General features: G+C 40.0%; 1 protein-coding gene across 3 annotated transcripts in view; it reads left to right on the top strand.

Annotated features, from left to right (window-relative positions):
• The window catches only part of Wipf1 (WAS/WASL interacting protein family member 1), a 117,737-nt gene that overhangs the window by 27,910 nt on the left and 67,793 nt on the right, over positions 1-22,034 (top strand). Inside the window, exons 2-3 of one of the 3 annotated variants that reach the window (XM_047545301.1) lie at positions 10,046-10,171; positions 12,910-13,147. The exons of 1 other annotated variant lie outside the window; for it this stretch is intronic. The gene's annotated coding sequence lies outside the window, so the exon portion shown is untranslated. The remainder of the gene's footprint in view (positions 1-10,045; positions 10,172-12,909; positions 13,148-22,034) is intronic. One more of the 3 variants, XM_047545302.1, reaches the window with a different exon arrangement.

The following is a 22,034-nucleotide window of genomic DNA, read 5'->3' as shown; positions in this document are numbered from 1 at the left end:
CTCACCACCTAATATAAATTTAAAAATCATAAGCAATAGGGCCAATTTTGGAAATTGCAGTGATTTTAAAAAACTGACTTCACATATCTTAAGGCAAGGTCATATGATCTCCAATTAACCCTAATCCTCAGTATTTCCATTGTCTTACCTAGCCTGATTTTACTTCTCCGCCTGCCTAGCAGGTAGGCACTTGAGTTTGCTACCTTCAGCAGAATAGTTAGCTCTGTAAGTTAAGTATTTTGCCTCTAAGTGTCATAGCTCCTCAAATGCTTTAATATATTGAGAATCTGCTCTGTTCTAGGTGCTGAGCTAAGCAGTTGCCTTTTGTGTCTTATTCCATGTTCGATAGTCCTTTGGGATGGGACCCATTTTACAACTAAGGCATCTAATTGCTATGTAAGTTTAATGGAGATGGAGAAAATCTGAATAATTTTAATACAATTAAAGGACCAAAGATGACAACAGATTTTCTACCAGTTGTTTCCTTTGTCATTATTCTAAATTAATATTTACCTAACATCCTTGTAGGATTTCTGATGCCATGGGACTGTGGCCCATTATGATCCAGAAGTGATTATCTGGAGATATAATTGCAGCCAATTTGTTGTTCATATTCTGTAAGCACGCATGCTTATCAATAAAAGTTCAAGTTCAAAATGTTGGTGTCCCTGACAACAGGAAACTGAAGACTCACTGCAGATATTTTAAAATATGACTATAAATACGTTGTTTCTTCCCAGAGAGGTGGGTGTCTCATGTTTATCTTGTATTGAAAAATCTAGCAGTGATATGGAACATTTTGATGGAACTAGGTAGTTTTCACATGATGCTGTGTTATATGGTGACTATCCAAACTACTTGCATCTGGTGACCAGGTGGGTTATGATTATTTTAACCAATCAAGTACCACAGAAGTGATCCAAGTAATACCTTCCCAAAGGACTACTGAGTGTGAAATAAGATATAAATGGCAATTGCTTAGCTAGTCCATGGAACAGAGCAGATTCTCAATAAATGTTTATTATTATCTACAAACTTATATATGAATATATGTTTTCCAGTCTCAGAGAGAATTGTGACTTCCAAGGCTGGGCGATAAAAAGGTCATACTTCTGCCCGTTTATGGGGAACGCCCACATTTAGAAACTTGAGCCCCAACATAAGAAGTCCAATTACATGCCAGAAAGGCCTCTTGAGTTCTGAATGACAGACTTGGTGGAGCCCATTCTTCAACTTTCTAAGTCTTGCGCCATATAAACGAAGACACCCAATTGTAAGTAGGTTCTCTAGCCCCCGTGTTCTAACCTCCACTTCACCAGTGATCACCAGAAGATTAGGATGTTATGGAACAAAGAATAGCTACCTCCATCGTGCCATTTCCCAAGTCTTGACTCACAGAATCCCTGAGGACAATGAAATGATGGTGGTTTTATGCAGCTAAGATTAGGGTTATTTGTACATAGCAATAGATAAACTGGAGCACTCATCCAATAAGGTTGCCTGGCTCTTGAGTTTGGTTAATCACCATATAACACACCATTGTGTTTTTAAGATCTCAACTGTGAAAACTAAATGTGCCATATCACTGTTAGTTTTTTCAATACAAGATAAATGTGACAGATAGTACTGTAATTTGGATCTTGAATGTCTCCCAAAGGCCTGTGTGTTAAAGGCTTGGTCCTCAGGGGTGGTGCTGTTAGGAGGTGGCAGAACCTTTGAGAAGTGTGGCCTAGTAGAAAGTCCTTAGGTCATTTGAGAGTCCTCAAACTGGATTGTGGAGCTGGGCATGGAGGGAGACTCCCATAATTCCAGCAGCTTGAGATGCTGAGGCAGGAGGAACAAGAGTTTGAAGCCCATCTGAGCAGCTTAGTGAGACCTGTCTCAAAATAAAATATAACCCTACTATATGTATAATTATAATGCACTAATAAAAATATTTTTTTAAAAAACACAATAAACCCTGAAGGGAAAGGTCATTCTCCTTGTTTGACCTGTAGATTGTGTTGCATTCTTCATTGTGACCGTCAGGTGCTGCCCCAAAAGGATTTGTTCAAGAAAACAAAACTGATGATACCCAGACATAAGGAGGCATGGCATGCCACATGGGGCCACATGGGAAAGATACCAGGTGATCAGGAGGCAGAAGACAGGAGCACGAGAATGTTTAGGCCAGAGCCTTTGTAGGACTTTCCATTAGAAAGGCCAGGCGGGGCAGGGTGTGCAGTTTAGGACTGGCCAGTTGAATAACTTGGAGGACTCCAAGCTCTAAGGGTGGTCCCTAGTTGTCTGGGACCTGGTTCTGGGATGACAAAGGACCCAGGAATGTTGCCTCCTGGGTGGACGGCTGTATAAGGAGGTATGGCTCTGGGTTGGTTAGGTTGTGTATCAGAGACCTGCTCTCGGCTGAGTTCTTGCTGTCTCTAAGAAATGGCTAGCCCTAGGACAAGCGGTCTTTCCCTGCTGGGAAGGTTTTTGTTTGTTTTATTTTGTTTTTAAAGATGTCAAAGCATACACACACACACACACACACACACACACACGTTTGTGCACACATACACACACACACACACACACACACACTACACACTACACAGATGAAGTAGCTGGCTGCCATTTATGGGCCCTGCCTGGCATGTGAAAAATACATATTTTTAAAGACTGAAATAACATTGGGTGTGGCATGGCAGTGACAACACTGGAAGCCTTGAAGAGGAAACTGTGAATTCATGTCTCATTTCATGATACCTGAAGATGCACCCCAGGTGAGCAGTGTTGCAGGTTGAGATGCCTATCACCATTTGAATTGTTTTCTCTCTCCTCCCTGTGGCATGAAGAGTTGGATTTAAGCAGTTAAATGTACTATTAGGCAAACTACACAAATAAGAAATGCAATCCTATTCTATGTCAGTCCACATAATGGTTGGGAATTCCTGAATTTTTTTTTTTTTTTTAATATGAATAGCCCAAGGCAATCTGGGGTGGTAGTGGTATTGCTTTGCTTTGTTTATTTTTATTTTGGTAACTTATGTCTTGTCTTTTAGGGGGTGGGTATCAGGGTTTGAACCTAGAGGCACTTGACCCCTGAAATACATCCCCAGCCCTTCCTTTTTTTTTTTTTTTTAATTTTTGAAACAGGCTCTTGCTAAGTTGCTGAGGCTGGCTTTGAACTTGGGATCCTCCTGCCTCAGCCTCTTGAGTTGCTGGGATTACAGGTGTGTACTACTGTGCCTGGCAAATTCTTGTCTTTAGTCAGGCCAGATGCATTTTTTAAAAGCTTAATTCGTGCATCTAGTTGCACATTTAGTAACATACTGTACTTGGTCACCTCCTGTTTCCCCTCCTACATATTCCTCCTTGAGAGGGTTTCACACTGATAAAATTGAGTTATTAGAAATCTCAGCATGCTTTGATAAGTATTACTTCATGATGACAGTTTTCCAATAATAAAGGAAACAGTTTATTAAAAACAACACAATCAATTCATTGTAATATTCTATTAATTCCTGTTCTTCTACCTCTACTTCCCTATGTTGTTAATGCTACAAAGTCCTTAGGTTAAAATGCAGTTTATAAAATATGTTCAGGAGATATATTTCAGTAAACATGATGTTATTAGACACAGAAATGGCTGATCATTTTTGTATATAAATTTGTTCTGGCAAGTCAATTGGTGGATGTTATTCTGCTTTCAGTACCTAAGTATATCATTGGGAGGTATGCAACAGTAATTTAGTAAATAGCACCCTTGTTTTATTTTAGCAACCACCAGAGCACCAACTTTATTTCTAGAAGTAGAATGAAGGCAAAGAAAATAATAGATGCTGATATACAAAATGTAGTGTTTTCCACTCATGATGACTGCCACTAATTAATAAACTCTTAACAGATGTTTGTGTTTTGTAAATTACTTCCTTTGCAGAATCTTGTAATTCAGCCTATCTGCAGCCACTTCAAAACCCAAATCTTAGACCAGAAAAAATGTGATAAACACAGGAGGCTGTGTTTGAAGTTGCTCAGCTGGATGTGACCCACACTCTTAATTGTAACCTGAATCAATCCTGAGGCCTCTCATGGCCAGATTCTGCCTGCAGTCTCAGTCAAAGAAAACACATTCTTAAGAAGCCCTAAAGGACATCTCTTTTAAATCTAGGTTTTTCTAAAAAACACAGCTTAAGAGTTTTACACTTCACACCACATAAACAACTTCTCCAAAATTCTGTGCAGCCTACCTGTTCCTCTTCCTAACACTCATAACACTCATGGCTGCTCTCACTAATTTCTCACTAGTCCTGAAGTTCCACTCATTTTTTTTTTTTAGTCACAGACATATATTTCACATACATTTTTTCCCCCTTATTTCTGATCAGACATAAATACTTTCCACTCCTCCAATTTAAGGAGCAAAAATGTAACACACCCTCCAGAAATCTCACAGTACTCTTTGGATTTCTTTTCCTACTTCCCAACAGATTGTACCTCTCTAGAAAGACCTACGTTCCATTCCCCCTGATTCCTGAATATCCTTTACTTCCCACATGCAGAGCACCCTCGGAAAGCGAGATCTTTGCTTGACTAATTGTTTTTCTTGAGAGAAATTCTAATCTAGAATTTCCTGAGAATAAACTTCTCTACCTACCAACAGTAGCACCATTAGTAGCCACCATTTTTGCACTGCACTGGCTAAGCTCTTTGAAAGCACATTTAATACTTGTAAAATTACCCCCAATTTATAGATGAAAAAATAACTGTTGCCCCCCCCAAAATAAAGTAATTCACTGCAGCTGGTAAATAATGGATGTTATTTGAACCCAAGCAGTTTGATTCCAGATCCTTCCTTTTAGAGGTGATATAAACTTGTCTGCCAATTTTGCTCCATTCTGTTTGCTCTTGAGTGTGCAAGAAAAGGGTGGTTGTGTCTGATTTAGACTATACAAGTAGAAAATTAGGTGTTCTGTTGGTTCCATGTTCTATACTTGTGTAAGGAAAATGCAAAATTCTAAATCAAAGCCACAAATCTGCATAGTGAAAGGCCCTTTATTGTTCTTGATGCCTCTTAGCACCCTTGGCACACTTGAATTGTTTGCATTGTCTCATATTAGTCTATTCTGTATTCACCCCAAAAGAAAGGAGCAGCAAATGTATGAAAGCCCCTGGGTTCTTAGTACTATCTCTCTGCTACCTCTGGAGTTCTGTATTTTTGAAGCTTCTTAAAACTTATTTGGATAAATGGCAAAGTTTTCCATCTTTCTGTGAACAAAGGAATTTGCCATTTCCTTTCAATGTTTTGATCACTAAGAAAGATGAATGAAGAGCCTAGTTATTTGGAATTCAGTTGCATGATAGTGAAAAAGGTCGATTGGGTAGTTGGCATTAGACCCTATGGTATGACACAGAAGAATGTTCCTAATAGGTAGGGCTCTGGCTTTGAGGGCATATGGTCAAGGGCTTGATAATTTTGGCTCATATTACATTACAATGACACAAACAATGTACCAGTGTGCAGTGCACCAGCAAGAGAACTTTCTTGACCTTTCAACTTCCTTTTAGCTGCTCCAAGGGCTCAGAAATGTGGTGCATGGTGTCTTTTTGCATGATTGGAAATGAGGAAAGCCTTTGCATGACATAATGTCCAAACCCTGCCTGCCCTCTTCTCCCGCCCTGAAACAGACACAATGGCTCTGGGGTCTGACCAGACTGTCTGACCCACAGTGTAAAGCACTAAGCATCAAGGGCATAGCTCACTACATTTTCTCCCTGCACAACTCACATGTGGTATCATGAGCTTAAGTTTCTCTTGGAGACAGAACAAGGAGACAATTTTGGTGTGTACTGGAAACAGCACTGGACTTGTAGCCCAAAACTGGGTTTAAATCCCGGTTCTGTGTCACTCACTGTTTTGAACAAATCCTTCCCACTCTTGGAAACTTACTTTCTCCATTTGTATGGGAATGATAAGTATAATTTTTAACTTGGTGTTTAAAATATGTTAATAGAAAAACACTCCTTTAAGGTGTTTTACCACTTCTTCTTTGTGGTCCAAAACGGGATTTCAGATCAGTAAATTCAGCTACTGACGTATTTAAACAGTTGCAAGATTTTTGTCCTCCATTCCCTCTCCCCGACCACCCCAGGATTCTCTGTGAAAAATCAGACATGGAATTTAAATGTTAACCTCATTCAAACACATACACATATTTTAGAACTACACAGCTAATATCTGTATTTTATGGTCAGAATTTCCTCCTTCTCCTTCCCCACTGCAGTGGTATCAAAGCTTTAAAAAAATGACAGCTGCCTGATTTTTTTTAGAAAAGGATGTGTCTCGGGCTGGGGAGCTAGCTCAGTCGGTAAAGTGCTTGCCTTGCAAGCACAAGGCTCTGGGTTCGATCCCCAGCACCCCCCCCCCCCAAAAAAAAAAAAAAGGATGTGTCTCATTTATTATTGTCTTCTATGTTAAACATTAGGAAACCCAGAATTCTATTCTCTCAGCAGGTCTAGCAACATTATTTTCTCAATTTCTCCATTGAGTTGAGTTCCTTAATTTTCTTTTTTCCTTTGGTGGTGGAGGAGGTTCGACCCAGGGCCTCATGCACTAGACAAGTGTTCTACCACTGTGCCACAACCACCCCAGCCTCCAACCCTTTTATTTTTATTCTGAGACAAGGTCTTGCTAAATTGCTGAGGCTAACCTCAAACTTTCCATCCTCCTGCCTCAGCCTCCTGTTTGCTGGGATTGAAGGCCAGAGCCATCATGCCTGCTGAGTTCCTCAACTTTGTGAAAGATATATTTAAATTCTTATCTTCATGTGCAATTCTAGAACAGATTCCTCAGCCAATGACAATTTTTAGTGACTGGGAATGAAGTGGCCGAGAACTGATCCCGGACAGCCTACCTTTTGCAGTACCTGCGTGTCTCAGAGCCCAAAGTTTGCAGAAGCATACCCCAAGGTGTTCTTCGCAATGTTTCAACTGGGTTCCTGGCTCTCTCTCCACCCACGTTATTGGTGAGAGCTATAACCAGCCATCCATCCATATGGTGCCGGGAGTGAATGGAGACCTGGCAACATAACTTTTTAGAAGGATTTCTAATGCCCATGTAATACCAAACCCCCAATATATCATTATTGTTATTTATATGAAGCTATCATTTAATTCCCCAAAACAATGGATTGACCTTACCAAATCCCAGGATCCTTCCATGCAGTCTCTGGTGTACACTGAGATAGGACACGTGTGTTTGATATCTAGAAAAAAAGTATAGATAGAACTTCTAAACCATCAGATATTAAAACTCACACAGCCAAGGGTAGAGGGTACTTCAATAATAAAAAGCATGTAGGTCAGCAAAAATCCAGAAAAGGAGGGAAAAAACAAGAAGATGACCATTAATGTGATAGAAGACATAAAATAAAATGACAGGAATAAGATAAACATGTAACAATAAATGTGACTAGGTTAATTCATCTAATAAAATCAGTACTCTCAGATTCATTAAAAAGATCATCTAGTATGCTGTCTTCAGGAGTTGTATATAGACCAAAATTACACAGGATGAAAATTAAGGAATAGTTGGCAAATACTAACAAAATAAAAATGGGATAATTTAATATAAAAATGTAGGATTAAATGTAAAAAACCCCTTGAGGTATAGAAGAATAAAAGATATCAGTACAAAAAAGAAGACTTATCAGTAATACATCTTGATGCACTGAACATACCATCACTGAATGAGATAAAGCAATATCTGTTAAAAATACAAATAAAATGATATGAACAAATAAAAATATATATAAAATTTTAAAAATACAAATAGTTTCCCATAGTAATATTGGGAGACTTCAACAAAATGTTTTCAGACTTTGATCAAGTAGACAAAAATAAGTAGAACAGAATATCAACTTAACATCATTATCAACTTAACCCAACAAGTAGGAAAAGCAACTTTAAAAAAGGGATATTTATAAAAATCAGTTAAGTACTTGACCAAGAAAATCTTTAATTAATAAAAAAAAATCATATTGGTCCCATACGACAACCTGATAGTATTGAAATTTTATTTTGTTTTGTGAGTTTTTTTGTTTTCCTGTTTTTATTTATAATCGTACATAATTATTGTACATAGTTTTGGAGTAAAGTGTGATATTTCAATAAGTCCACGCAAAGTGTAATGATCAGATCAAGGTAGTTGGTATATTCATATATATTTATCATTTCAAGTATTTGTCATTCCTTTGTGTTGGAAACATTCAAATCTCCACTGGCTATTTTTGCATATACAATTAATTGCTGTCAATCATAGGTATCTTACTATACTATACACATTAGAAGTTACTCCTCACATGCTATGGCACCCTGTTCCCAGTAACCATCATCTCTTGATCCTCCCGCTTCTCCCCACCTTTTCCTGCCTCTGGTACTGCTATTCTGTTCTGTTCTCTACTTCTGTGAGATCAACTTTTTTAGCTTTCACATATGAGTGAGAATATATGACATTTGTCTTTCTGTGTCTGGCTTATTTCACTTAAAATCATGTCTCCCAGGCTGGGGATATGGCTCAGTTGGTAGAGTGCTTGCCTTGCAAGTACAAGGCCCTGGGTTCAAATCCCCAGCACCACAAAAAAAAAAAAAAAAAAAAAAAAAAAAAAAAAAAAAAAAATCATGTCTCCCAGTTTCATCCACATTGCTTCAAGTGACAGGATTTCATTCTCTCTCTCTCTCTCTCTCTTTTGGATGAGTAATATTCCGTTATGTACAAATACCACTGTTTTTTTGCCCATTCATCGGTTGATGGACACATAGATTGTTTTGTATCTTGGCTATTATGAATGGTTCTGCAGTAAACATGGACTGCAGGTATCTTTTCAACACACTGTTTATATTTCTTTTGGACATACATCCAGTAGTAGGATTGCTGGAGCATATAGTAGTTCTGTTTCTAGTCTTTTTGAGGAACCTCTATGCTGTTTTCCATATTGACTGTGTCATTTTGCATTCCTACTAATAGGGTATGAGAGGTCCCCTTTCTCTGCATTCTCACCAGCATTTGTTTTACATTGTTGTTTTTGTTTTTGATTATTGTCATTCTAACTGAGATGAGATGGTATTTTATTGTGGTTTTGATTTGCATTTCCCTAATGGTCAGACAGCTGAGCTTGCAAGTTGGCCTCAAGTTTATCAGGGGGTTCCAGATAGGTTAGTTAACCTCTGTAAGCTTGGTTCTCAGCCTTTGAGGTAGAGCTGACAATACCTACCTCACAGTTGTCAGGAGAATTAAGTGGAAGTATGTGCATAGAGCACTTGGCTCAGTGTCTGCGTGTAGTAAGGATTTAATAAATGATTGCTGGAAAAAGCCCATGCAGCATCTTTTCAGTCATCTCTGGGTGCTGGTGAAATGGTAAGAGTACTGTCGGTACCTTGGTCTGTTTGCACAAGAGCAAGGCAGAGAGCAGTGTTTAGATTAACCAGGTCTACCTACCTGGATAAAAAGACTGAACATTCTGTCAGTGACAATTTGTGAAATATGCCAGTAGTAAATGGTCAAATTAGTGTCTATCCATTAGAAGAAAAACATCTGTAAGACACAATGTTCCCAAAGCAATAGTGGTTCATTAGCTGGAGAGCAGGTCCTAGTCCTGGGGAAGGGAGTGGCAGTTCCGCCATTCTCTACTTGTCCAGCTGCCCCAAGTGGGAAAGCAGAAGCCAGGAGGCCTTCCCAGCCGCAGCTGACCATGCACATTCCTTATCAGCCAGGCTGAAACCCTTCTCCAGCCCTGCAGTCACAGTAGGCTCCTTAGACATGGTAATGGATTCATGAGATCTTGGGAGAGAAAAACAGTAAGCACAAAAGGAGTCTGATAGTAAGCCCAGAAAAAGTTTAATACCCCACCACTTTTATCTGTATTTAGGACTTGATGAGAATTTGTGGTTTGGGATAGAGTTAGAAAGTATCTTGATTAATTAGAAATCTTAAGACTTTTTTAATGTCTGTAGATTCTATACATCAAACCATTTTAATCATTTTAATTAATCATTTTAATTTGTGCAGTGGGGTGGAGTCAGTGAAAATAGTTCACTGGTATCCCGTGGTGCAAACAAGAGCTAACTGACGGCTCTGCTTCTTCCACTGCCAAGACAACATCGATTGTCAAGTGTACCAGCCAATTAATGACAGGTAAGGAAGGAAAAAAAGGACACCACATTAAACATATGCTTTGGTTCTAGGAATGTTAAAATACGAAGAAAAATGCTATTGCCACAAACATGTTCCTTAGAATTAAGGAAATACAGAATTTCACTCAGTTTGTATCTTGGTTTTGATGTTTTACTGCTGGGTAGATGCTACAATTTTATGAAAGCAATTAAAACATATTTTTATTAATACACATGGCAAGATTAATAAAAATTGAAGGCAAATAAGCATTTTCTCAGGCCCATAAACTTATTTTATTATTTTGTCAAAACAAGCAAAAATCATGGATGGTTGGGGAGGTGTTATACCTGGTGAACCTGGAGCATCTTGTAGTCCCAGCAAGTAAGAAATGCTTAGAAACAAACAAAAAAAAAAAGATAAAAGAAAAAGAAAAAGACTGAAAAGAGTATGTCCAAGGAGTACAGAAACCCAAGGAAAGGATTCCCAGCTCCAAAACTGGAACAATTTTGGGCAGCAAACAAAGTAGAGTTGAAATATAATCCAAAATATAAAATAAATATATACAAGGACATACTGATATAGAAATGATTGAAAGTATTAATAGATGTGGTTAAGAGACAAATCTTCCATGCAGAAAAATTCCAAACAATTTATATGGAACTCCACCTTCAAGGACTTCCTTCCAAAGAGTATATGGAAAGGTGGGGTGGGGGGCAGGCTTGCAGTAGAAAAACTGACAAACATAGCCTCAGCCCAGGGATCAAGGCCAACATCAACATTACTAAATCATACTGATAGCACGATACCTGATATGATGTGATTAAAACAATACCTTGCCTTTGTCTCTTCTAAATAGACCATAACACTATCTTATTTTGAGAAAAACATCAGATAAATCCTGTTGTAGCACATTCTGCAAAGGACCTCACCAGTACTACTCAGAACTGTCACACTCATCATACATAAGGAAAATTTGAGAAACTGTCATAGGCAAGTGGAGCCAGGGAAGACTTGGTGACTAAATATAATGCAGTGTCCTGGATGGGAGCTGGGAACACAAAATACACTGAGAAATGAGGAAGTCTGAATAAACTGTGGATGGTAGTAATGATAATGTTTCAGTATTGGTTTACTAATTGTTACTGATATAGCAATTTTGTATTACATTATGTATCATATTAACATGTTAATTATGGGAGACTAGGTGTAGAATATATGGACACTCTGTGCCATTTTCTCAATTTTCTGTAAATTTACAGCTGTCTCTGAAAAATAAAGCCCATTAAAATTTTTAAATGCCTAAAAGGAAAAAAAAAAAATTCACAGACCAAAAGCCAGGTCAGGGATTTAAAAGGAACATTATAAAGCATTTTGTTAAGACCTTTACTAATTCCTCACAGAGCACAACTTAAGCAGAACAAATGAAACTACTTAGTTGAAAAATGGAGCTTCACCCAGCATGTGACATTTCTAAATACATTCAGGTAGAATCATTATTTTTCATCCACATAGTATTTTGTTTTCCCAAAGTTCTCCGCAGTGTCTGACTCCACAATGTTAAAGTTTTGCCCTTATTCGTATTTTAAAAACTGATGCCATGTCTCCACTTTGGACAGTCATCTTGGCTCCTGGCTAATCTAAAAGTAGAATTCAATCAGAAAACTAGCCATCAACTGTCAAGATGCTAAAATAGTTATGGGTGTTTTCAAAGCCAGAACTGCAGGCATGTGGTGAGCCTTCAGAGTTTGACTGTTGTCCACAGCACTGACTCTCAGGATGCCTTGCTTTACACAGTGTTCTCATATGGAAAACCTCATGGGGGAATTATAGGGTAATATTTTCAAGACTTGGAACTTTTCTCTAGTTACCTTGCTAAAAACCAAAAAAAAAAAAAAAAAAAAAAAAAAAAATCCCTTTAAAAGCATTTTTTTAAAAAGAATTATCCAGGGTAGCCAAATAGAAACAATTTTGGGGTTTCTACACTGAGTCAAGTTGTACAAATTGCAGAATACTCCCCTTGGTCCAGGACATGGTTTTACTCCCACACACCACTTCCTACATCCACAAGTTCCAGTGTGTTTGGACTCTCCTGAGAACCAGAGGAATTATAAAAGAAGAGGACATTGACTACAGAAACAAGAAAGCTGGCAGTGGCACCCTGGGACTTCTTGCTGAGTCCCTGCCCCGGCTCTCTTCCGGTCTTCCCCTGTCCAGGGCAGAGAGGCGCACATCTGGACACTCTTCCTGCCTCTCTTGCCAGTCTAGCGTTGGAGTTTTTTAGCTTAAGGAAGCTGACAATACGTTGGCTTTGTTTTCTAAACCAGGAATTAGGGCACACTGTCTGACAACATGACTAATTAGACGGCATGTGGACTTGACTCTCCCAGGAAGTCCAGGGTGAGTGACCATGGTTGCTGCAGAATCCAGAAATGTGAGCAGAGACCTGGGTGTGATCCACGGATGGCAGTGCCCTCCAGAGAGGAGCATGGGGACATCCTGGGAGCAGCACCATTGAGGGCTTTTCCTCAGCAGTCTGAAGGCTCGGCAGCAGTGCCAGGGGCTCCCCTGATAATGGGAGAGTGCCTAGGCTCTGCTGTAGTGGCCTGCCCCTGCTCAGCTGCAGAACCTCAACCCCAGGGTGGAGGCCCTGGAGCTTATCTCCCCATCACCTCCCCCTTCTCCCTTTGAACGGTGTCAGAAGTGCCAGGGGTTCAGAAAGTACTTCCCCGGGGTTTATTTCCTCTTTACCTGTGTCCTAGGAACACCCAGAAGAAGCTGAGGGACCCCTGCAGGGAGACAACCATTTCTGTAGGCATAGGGTTACCTCCTATATGAAAAAGCAGCCAACCGATCTTATCATATGCCTCTGAGTAGAGAGGCAAGTGGAGGAAGGTGCCTGTGAGGAAGTGCAATGTCACATGCAGCATTTACAGGAAGCCAGCCAGAAGATAGCAGGGGACTCAAGCACTTGACCGTTTTCAGCGGATTAAAACAAAGGTTAGTGCCCCCCCCACCCTTTGAAACAACCCTTTCATAGCTGCTCTAAAACACCTAATTGATTCTCTTTCCTTGGGCTATCTTTATTTCTCTAATGGGAAGAAATTGCTCTGGCTTTAAATGTAAAAACCAGGGCATAGCTGGTAACTACACTTTGTTAGAGGAACAAATATTGAGCCATAATGGCTCAATGAAATTCTCAGAAGTTCTTGCTTCCCTCTTTAGAACTTCTATGCCTTTAAAAAAGAAACAGAACAAAACTTCAGATGTTTGTTAAATTAAATATTTCATGGAATGCAGCTAAGCCTCTTCTCATTTTTACTTATTAGCATAAATCTGAAACAGGGCAGATCATTGCAGACATATGTGGGGCGTTGGAACATACAGAAATACTGTGCATAAAAACGTGCTGCAAGGCTGTGTGCAAAAGTTGGTTGTTTTTATGTATTTTTCATCTTATAAAACACATCTTTTGGATTACAGTTCATGTTAAAATAATTTCATGTCTATAAGTTGTTGTTTCCTTTTTTTTTTTTATTTTTGCTTTCTTTTTTTTTTCCTTTTTCCTTTCTTCTCTTGTTAACACAAAATGGGAGTAGAGAAGGGGCACAGGCAGCTTGAATGTGAGATGAGGAAGTCCTTTGCCTGCACCAGTTTAAGAAGCCAGCACAGCCTGGAGCTAAGACCAGCAGGGTTTGGAGAAGCCCTGAGGCTTGGCTCTTACTAGAGCTTTCTGTTCTCAGCCTTGTGCTTCCTCTAGAAAGGAAGAATTGAAGAGTCTACAGAAGGGCCAGAAAGATGGGTAAAGGGTTGGAAAAGAAGAGCCCAGAAACATCAAAAAGGCCCAAGATTATTTATCTTACAGCCAATGAGTTTGATAAAAAACAGCAAGTCAATCAAAGGTTCTGACACAGTGACCTGCTACTTTCAGACCTGTAATGAAAAAGGAAAATGTCTCAAGTCTGAGCTAGAAGAAGGAAATTACTTCATTCTTGAACCATTGTTAAGTACTAGGACAGGTTAGCCAGAGAGATTGCTGAGCTCTTTCTGGATGTTTTGGAAAACATCCTAGGTTGCTTTTTTGGCCATGTTAACATGTCACTGGAGGCAGGGAGGTAGTGAGAAGAGGACCCTAGAACTCGGAGCTTCCATTTCTATCTCTTCATTCCTGCCAGCATGTATACTGTGTCTGTACTGAAAAACAACAAAGGGGTGAAGGCTTAGTGGACTCACGTGTTGTTTATATCTCAATCATACAAACCATCCAGAACAGTGATGAAAGAGGGAAATCATGGTTGCTTATGTCCTCAGATTGCCACATAGTTTTCATTTTTTACTACCGTGTTGTGCAAGAAAATGGAGAGGAAGATGACAACAGGAAGGTTCTAGCTGGAATCTCAGCCTTGGTGGTTTCAGAAACCCTTTACTAGCTCTGACAGAAGCAGCACACGGTTTCATTGCGTGTGGGGCAGGACGGATTGGACCTTCCTGCCTTCGCCTCCAGGAGTGCCTGGAGGAGACACCCAGGTGGGAACTACGGTAGGGTGGCCTCTAGCATCCAGGCCACCCCTGAGCACTGGAGAGAGGCTTAGAGCTTATCAGGGGGCCAGCGTCCCTCGAAGGAGCACTTCTCTCAGTTTTATTTTGCTTTTTAAATTTGTCATAGAATCTTGCTGTTCAGGGAGTTTTGTATTATGCTTATATGATGCTTGTAGTAGAAAGGGCCTTTTTATTTTGTTAAAATACTTTCCAGATGGACCTGATGTCTTTTTTTCTGAATGTGTCCTTCCAAAAGCCTTTTCCATTTCTTTTTCTCTCCCTAAGCATTTCTTGGTCCCTTACCCACCCTTCCACTTCCTCTGTTGTTTTTGTTTTGTGTGTGTGTGTGTGTGTGTGTGTGTGTGTGTGTGTGTTTGAATTGCAAGTAAAGATTTAAAGGGTTATCATTATGCAACAGCTCTGATCCCCAGGCCTGGAAAGGGTTCTGAATAAAAGAGGAGGGCACAGGAAGGCAGAAGGTCCCGGATCATGCTAGATAGTAGAGAGCTCCTGGAAGGGTAATTTTTTTTTTTTTGGGGGGGGTGGTTACTGGGCATTGAACTCAGGGGCACTCGACCACTGAGCCACATCCCCAACCCTATTTTGTATTTTATTTAGAGACAGGGTCTCAGTGAGTTGCTTAGCACTTTACTTTTGCTGTTGTTGACTTTGAACTCATGATCCTCCTGCCTCAGCCTCCCAAGCAGCTGGGATTATAGGTGTGCCCCATCACATCCAGCTGGAATAGTAATCTTGTGTGTAGTTTTTAGACTGGAATTACTGCCAAGGTGAACACTGAGTTCTGTTTGAAGGTGAGAAGTGGAAAGAGAAAAATGATCCCCTGAATATGGAGATAAAATGATGAATTTCATGGGGAAGAACAGTATGAACACTTTACTGAGTTCTCTAAATAGGAAGAGGAGTGGCACTGACTTCACAAATTTCTCTTCTCCCCCAGACCCTGACATATAAGCTGCCTCTTCTCCCCAGAATCTCATAAGATATGAGAGTAACAAGTCAGCATCCACAGATGTTTGGGTGGCCTGAATCTCAGAGGGATAAAATGGGAACATACACAAACATTCTTGCTAATAGGGAAAAAGAAAATAAAACTGATGAGTGCCACCTTTTGATTGAATTCATTTGTGGTTGTCATTTTGAGTTGGAATGAGCAAATTTGGAGGCCCAGTACTCTGAGTTTCTCAGAGAGAGGTTCCTGGGCGTGGCTAAGGTATTATTGACATCACTATCACATTGGGAAATACTTGGAATTACACATTATTTTAATTGTGTTGAAATACCTATACCATAAAATTTACCATCTTAACTAGCAAGTGTGCAGTTCAGTAGTGTTAATATTCACATTTTTGTGCAGCCAACCTCCAGAATGCTTCCATCTTGCAAAACTGAAACTCTGTACCCATCAAACAACTCCCTGTTTTCCCTTTCTTAACCAACCCTGGCAACACCATGCTACTTTCTGTTTCTGTGAGTTTGACTCCTCAAGGTACCTCAGATAAGGGTGACTTCCTTATTTCACTTAGCTTAATGTCATTAAGGCTTATCCACATCATAGCACATGGGAATTTACTTCCTTTTCAAGTCAGATATCCCACTGTATGTATATGTCACATGTTCTTTATTTACTAATCCATCAATGACATTTGGTTACTCCCACCTTTTGGCTATTGTGAATAAAGTGGATATGAATCCAGTGGGTTTGAAGATCTGTTTGCGACCTTGCATTCAGTTCTTTGTTACACATTCAGAACCAGTATTGCTGGATCATGTGGCATGTTTTCATTTAGCTTCTGATCATCCAGTCCTCTTATACCACTGTCCTTCCAAACACAAAGACTTGAAGATGCCTCACAATACAAAATCTTATTATTTTCATTCATGCATGCTCATAACAAAATTTTCATGTCTTGCTTCTGGGTATTAAGGATCCCAAGGCAACTTGGACTCTTGACCCAGGAAAATAAGTAAGCCTAGTTGGGCTGTTCTGGAGGGGTGGCCACAGTAGGTATTTAGATTATTTATAGATTTCCTGGAAGGAAATGGTAGGGAAGGTGTGATGAGCTGCCTGACTCAGTAGTGGATAGTGATTGTTTTGCTGGAGGTGCTGTCTTCTATAAAATATCACAAGTGCTAAGGTTGACTCTGTGACACTACCAGGGAAGGAATTGCCTGTATGCCTGGTGGAGTTTTCACTCAGGCACTTCAATTTCCCTCAGTTTCTTCATTAGTTGGAAGGTTAGTGCTGTTTTGTTTTGTTTTTAATAAGCCTCTAAGTGCCCCGCCCCGCAACAAAGGCATCAGAAAAATGACAAGAACAATTGCTTTTGTTTGTTCATGAAAATGACGAGTGGGTGAATTTGCTTGCTTATGAAAGGGCATAGAAAGCTTTTCCTGGAAAGAATAAACTGGAAAAAGATGAGACCTTGAAATGGAACTTTGTCTTGCAGCAAACTGAATTTAAGAGGGCCTATTTCTAGTTTATATGACATTCTGCTGAATACATATACCACTAACATTGTAATTTCTCAGTGCTTATGAGAAGTTACTGCTTTGAGACTTAACTAGCTGGATACTTACCAGAGTATCTGTTTTGATATTTTCTGGTATAAATTAATTTCCTTTGTACTTGTTTTCATGTTTAGATTTCATTCTGTCAAGTTTTAAGTTAATGCTTTGGGATTTTTTTGTTTGTTTGTTTGTTTTTTGGTACCAGGGGTCCAGGGACACTTAACCACTGAGCCACATCCCCAGGCCTTTTTATATTTTTATATTTTATTCTGAGACAGGGTCTCACCGAGTTGCTTAGGGCTTGCTAAATTGCTGAGGCTCACTTTGAACACTCAATCTTACTGCCTCAGCCTCCTGAGTCACTGGGATTACAGGTGTGCACCACCTGTGACCTTTGTATTGGTTTGTAACCCTAGTGTGACTTAAAAAAAAAAAAAAAACTCTTGTTGCAGTGAGATAAGTGTTTGCCCTCACACCTACATAAACAAAAACAAATATGTATGTATGTGTAATTTGTATGTATATGGATGTGTATGGATATATAGGTATATGGATACATATGTATATGAATGTATTAATAGGGAAAATTCTTTAAGATATGTATTTCCTTGGCTAAAAGATATTAGATGATAACTTGTAGCCTACAGTTATTTGGAATGTACTGTTAACAATAGACTCGGAGGCTATGCAACTATGCATATATGAGTTTGCTAGTGAACTGCATTCTTTCAGCAAATCACTGATATATAAATGGTAGTGATTGGGAGTATCTTTGATTTCCAGGCTAGCTATGGAAAGATTTGATTTTCCTTAAAGACTTTAGAGACCTGTAGAATGGTCCTCCCAAGAACTGGGTGTAGGCCCAGTGGAGAGGCTGCCCAGTACTTCACCTGCCTGCTATGTACAAAGCTGCACAGAGGCAGCTGTTAAAGGAAGAGAATTGATGTTCCAACTCTGCTTCTCACCACGGCGTGACTGCTTAGGAAAGTCCCAGCTCGACAAATCATTTAAATGAACATTCTTGATGCATTGCCACCAGAGTTTTTCCCAAACCTCTTCGAAGCAAACAGTGTATTAGGTCTTCACTCTTTCTCTTCCCTCTGTTTTTCCTCTTCTGTCTTCCAACTTTCATCTCTGCCATTTCATGCCCGTCACCTTCTGGAAATTTAGGCCAGAACCTCCATGCAAGAACAGTGTGCTTCCTCCTCCAGTCCTTTTTCCCCATCGTGTTTAACAATCTTCCCTGCAAAGCAGGGACAAACCAATGCTGATGAGCATAGTTACCAAAGTAAAAATAATTGAAAATTTTTATATAAGAAAAATGGAGGAAATAATGTTGTTATGAGATCCTGATAAATCAAGAAGAATGAATGGTTTATGAAAACTTTTTTTTTAAGGACTCATAAGGAAGTAGCAGTAAGAGAAAGAGAAGTGAAAAGGCCAGAGAATAGTTTGCTCTAAAAGACAAAAATGTCAGGTTATTTAAAAACTTCTTTTTCCTTCTACTTCAGTGCCAGGAACATCTGGCCTTGGGAAAAGTTTAGGAAAGAGACTTTCAGACACTGTTGTCATTTAAAACTTAAAGAGGTTGGTAAAAATAAAACCTTGGAATTTTTTTTTTTTTTCCCCTGCTATGCTGGGGATTGAACCCAGGAGTTTGGGATTGAACCCAGGAGCTTGTGCATGCTAGGCAAGCATTCTACCCCTGAGCTACACCCCAGCTCTATTTTTAGTTTTTATGTTTTGTGTTTTGTTTTGTTTTGTTTTTTTGAGACAGGGTCTCAATAAATTGCTGAGGCTTGCCTCAAACTTGTGATTCTCCTGCATCAGCCTCCCAGGTAGGATTATAGGCATGCACCATTGCGCCCAGTGGAATCTTGCATTTTTTTAGAAACAGAAAGGACCTTGTCCTGGTGATATAGCCCATCACATAGAGTGCCTGCCTCGCATGCTTGAGGCCTGGGTTCGAGTCCCCAGCACTGTTAGATTGCAGAAACAGAAAGGACCTTAAGAGGGTTCCATCCCCTTGATTTTAGATTTAGAGGCTAAGGCCCAAAAAGGTCTGCTGACTTGTATGTGAGTCAGAATAGCTCATTAGAGAAAACAGTGGCACAGAACAAGGCCCCTGACTTGAGCACTGGCCACTACCTAAGGCAGCCATGTTGAGGGATCCGAAGGACTTGGAATCCAGATAGAGGTGCCCCTCCAGGATCTGCAGAACCAGATGCGTGCCCATTGGAAGTAGACTAAGAGACTGAGGATTTGGCCAAGTGAGCTCTCCTTAATTCCTGGGAGACAGTCAGATGGTTGTAATTTTGTAGGCAGAAACCTAATCCATTCTACCAGGAGACAGTTTGTGTGCAATGAGCTGGTCCTAATGGGGAAAGAAGAGGACAGGCCCAGAGAGGAAAAATTACTAATGGGCTTAGGAGCGGCCAGGAAAAGAGACTCAGTCTTGTGGACATGAAAGTGGGTTAAGAAGTATGGATAAAGATCCGTTGTGAGGTATGGATGAATTTCAGGGCTCACTGTGACCTGGATTAAGCAGTCCTTCAAAATATTAGCCATCTTTAGCACTGATTCCAAGGTCTCTGAACTACCTTCTGAATGCTAACTCGGCTTCCTGGGTACCGGTACCATTATCTTGGAAGGGTAAAATATGGACAATGAGCATAGTTAGTGGAAAGAAATGACATTCTTTGTAAATTTTGGTATGCCCAGCAACCCTTGTGGATTTTTAATGGGGATCAGCCATTCCAAGTTATCCCTCTGGCTTCCCTTTTGGGAAGTTTTAAGACCCTTTATGACAATGACTATGTTTGAAGTATGGTAACTACCCTAAACCAACTCCAACTCAGACTCGGTTTCTCCTACTGTAAATCCACACAGCACAGATCACTTCTGTGACCCTATAAAGCATGAGCACATTTTCCTGCCAACAATCAGTTAATTCTGCAGCAGACACCAGCTGGGTGTCTTAGTCAGAATCAGTTCTGACACTGTCTACCTAGAGATAGCATCTCACCCTCCAGGTTGAGGGTTCAGGCCCCAAAAATCACAAGCTGTGACTATCTGTGCTTTTGACTGACTGACTATAAACCCCACTCTCCCCAACTTCTCTTGGGTTCACTTAGTTTGCTCAAGTGGTTTACAGCTTACAGAACTCAGAGAAACACAAAGGATAGAGATGAAGAGATGCATAGGGTGAAGTAGGGAAGAGGGACATGGTACTACTCTCTACCCTCCAGGAACCTCCCCCATACACTATTTAGGTATCTGGAAACTCTCCTTCTGGTTCTTTGGGGGTTTCATGGAGACTTCATTGTATATGTAATGCTAATATACTGGGTAGGAAAGCCCAGGGAGGCCTGTCTGTTCAACATTCTTTTTAACCTATCTGTGCAGCATTCCTTCCTCCAGGGCATGGGGCAGGACCAATCTGGAATGATAAGGGTCTTATGACCTACAGTCAGACAAGAGTAAGTCAGAAATTTTCTTTATGGCCAGCTGCAAGACAGAAAGGCTGGGAAAGATCAGAGTTTCTATGACCTGCCTTGAGGAAGAGCCAGAAACCATGAATAAAAACCCAAGGACATGTATCATTATATCACAGCCACTCCTAAGGGTCTTTCCGGGCAAGCAGCTGCCTCTCCTTAGTGTCAGTCTTAACTCTTTGCTCTTCTGCAAACTGCCACAAGCATTGGAATCACACCGGATGTTTTTTATAAGATACCCCCCCCCAACGCCACCATTTTCCCTTAATTCAGAAAAATTTATGGAGCACCTTCCATGTGGATCTTTTTCTAGTTGTGGAATGTGGACAATAAGCAATAAGCCTAAAATACATTACATGATATATTCTGTGAGAAGGTCATAATTACTGTGAAAAAGTACAGCACGGTAGAGTAGAGCAGAGGTAGTGTTGGGGTACAGATTTAAGTGGAGTGATTAGGGTGTCCTGGAGAAGATGATGCTTGGAAGGGGTAAGAGAATTTTCCAAGTGGACACATGGGGGAAAGCAGAGGGCAGTGAGGCAGTAGGGTGCCTGGCATATTCAAGGAATAACAAAGAGCATGTGCAGGAATAGAGGTGATGAGGAATAATTAGAGTTTGTATATTTTGCAAATAGAACTAACAATATTAACTATTGGGTTGAGCAGTAATAAGTAGAAGAGAGGAGCAAGGAAGGTTCCAAAGTTTTTGGCCTAAGCACAGGAAGAATGGGAATCCCATCAAACTGCAATGGGCAAAGCTATAAGCAGAGCAGGGTGGAGTGGAGGGGAGATAGAGTTTGGCTCAGGATCAACTGAGCTGGAGATGTTTGTTAAACAGACATCCACATGGGATGTCAGTGGAGAGCTGGATATACATTTCTGGATGAAGGAGTGAGAATCCTAGAAGAAATTAGCGGTTTGATATCTAAAAGTCCTTTAAAAAAAAACATGGAATGGGACTCTGCATAGTATCTTATTCCACTGCTTGATTTCTAGGACTGATTCAGAGAATGCTCTTTGAGGTAAATAGCAGTAGAAAGGGCAGGATTCTTGTCTCAAACTTTGCCTTTCAGGGATTAAGCCTCAGTTATTCCATAACTCTTATTTTGAAAAAAGACTTTTTTTTTTTTAACAAAATGGGCAAAAGCAATGCCTAAAAAAAGCAAGCTTTCTGTTGCTTATATGTCAAAGCAATCAAGGGAAATGTTATGAGATTATTATAATTTTTATGTTTATGTGAATGTTATTTTAAATATAATTGGAGTTGCATTTATTATCCCTGCAACAAACAATGTCTGGTTATGCAAATTTTAATGAAGTAATCT

Source organism: Sciurus carolinensis, chromosome 3 (genome assembly GCF_902686445.1).
Source record: "Sciurus carolinensis chromosome 3, mSciCar1.2, whole genome shotgun sequence".
NCBI classification, from domain to species: Eukaryota; Metazoa; Chordata; class Mammalia; order Rodentia; family Sciuridae; genus Sciurus; species Sciurus carolinensis.
This window is presented reverse-complemented; position numbering and strand designations above follow the sequence as displayed.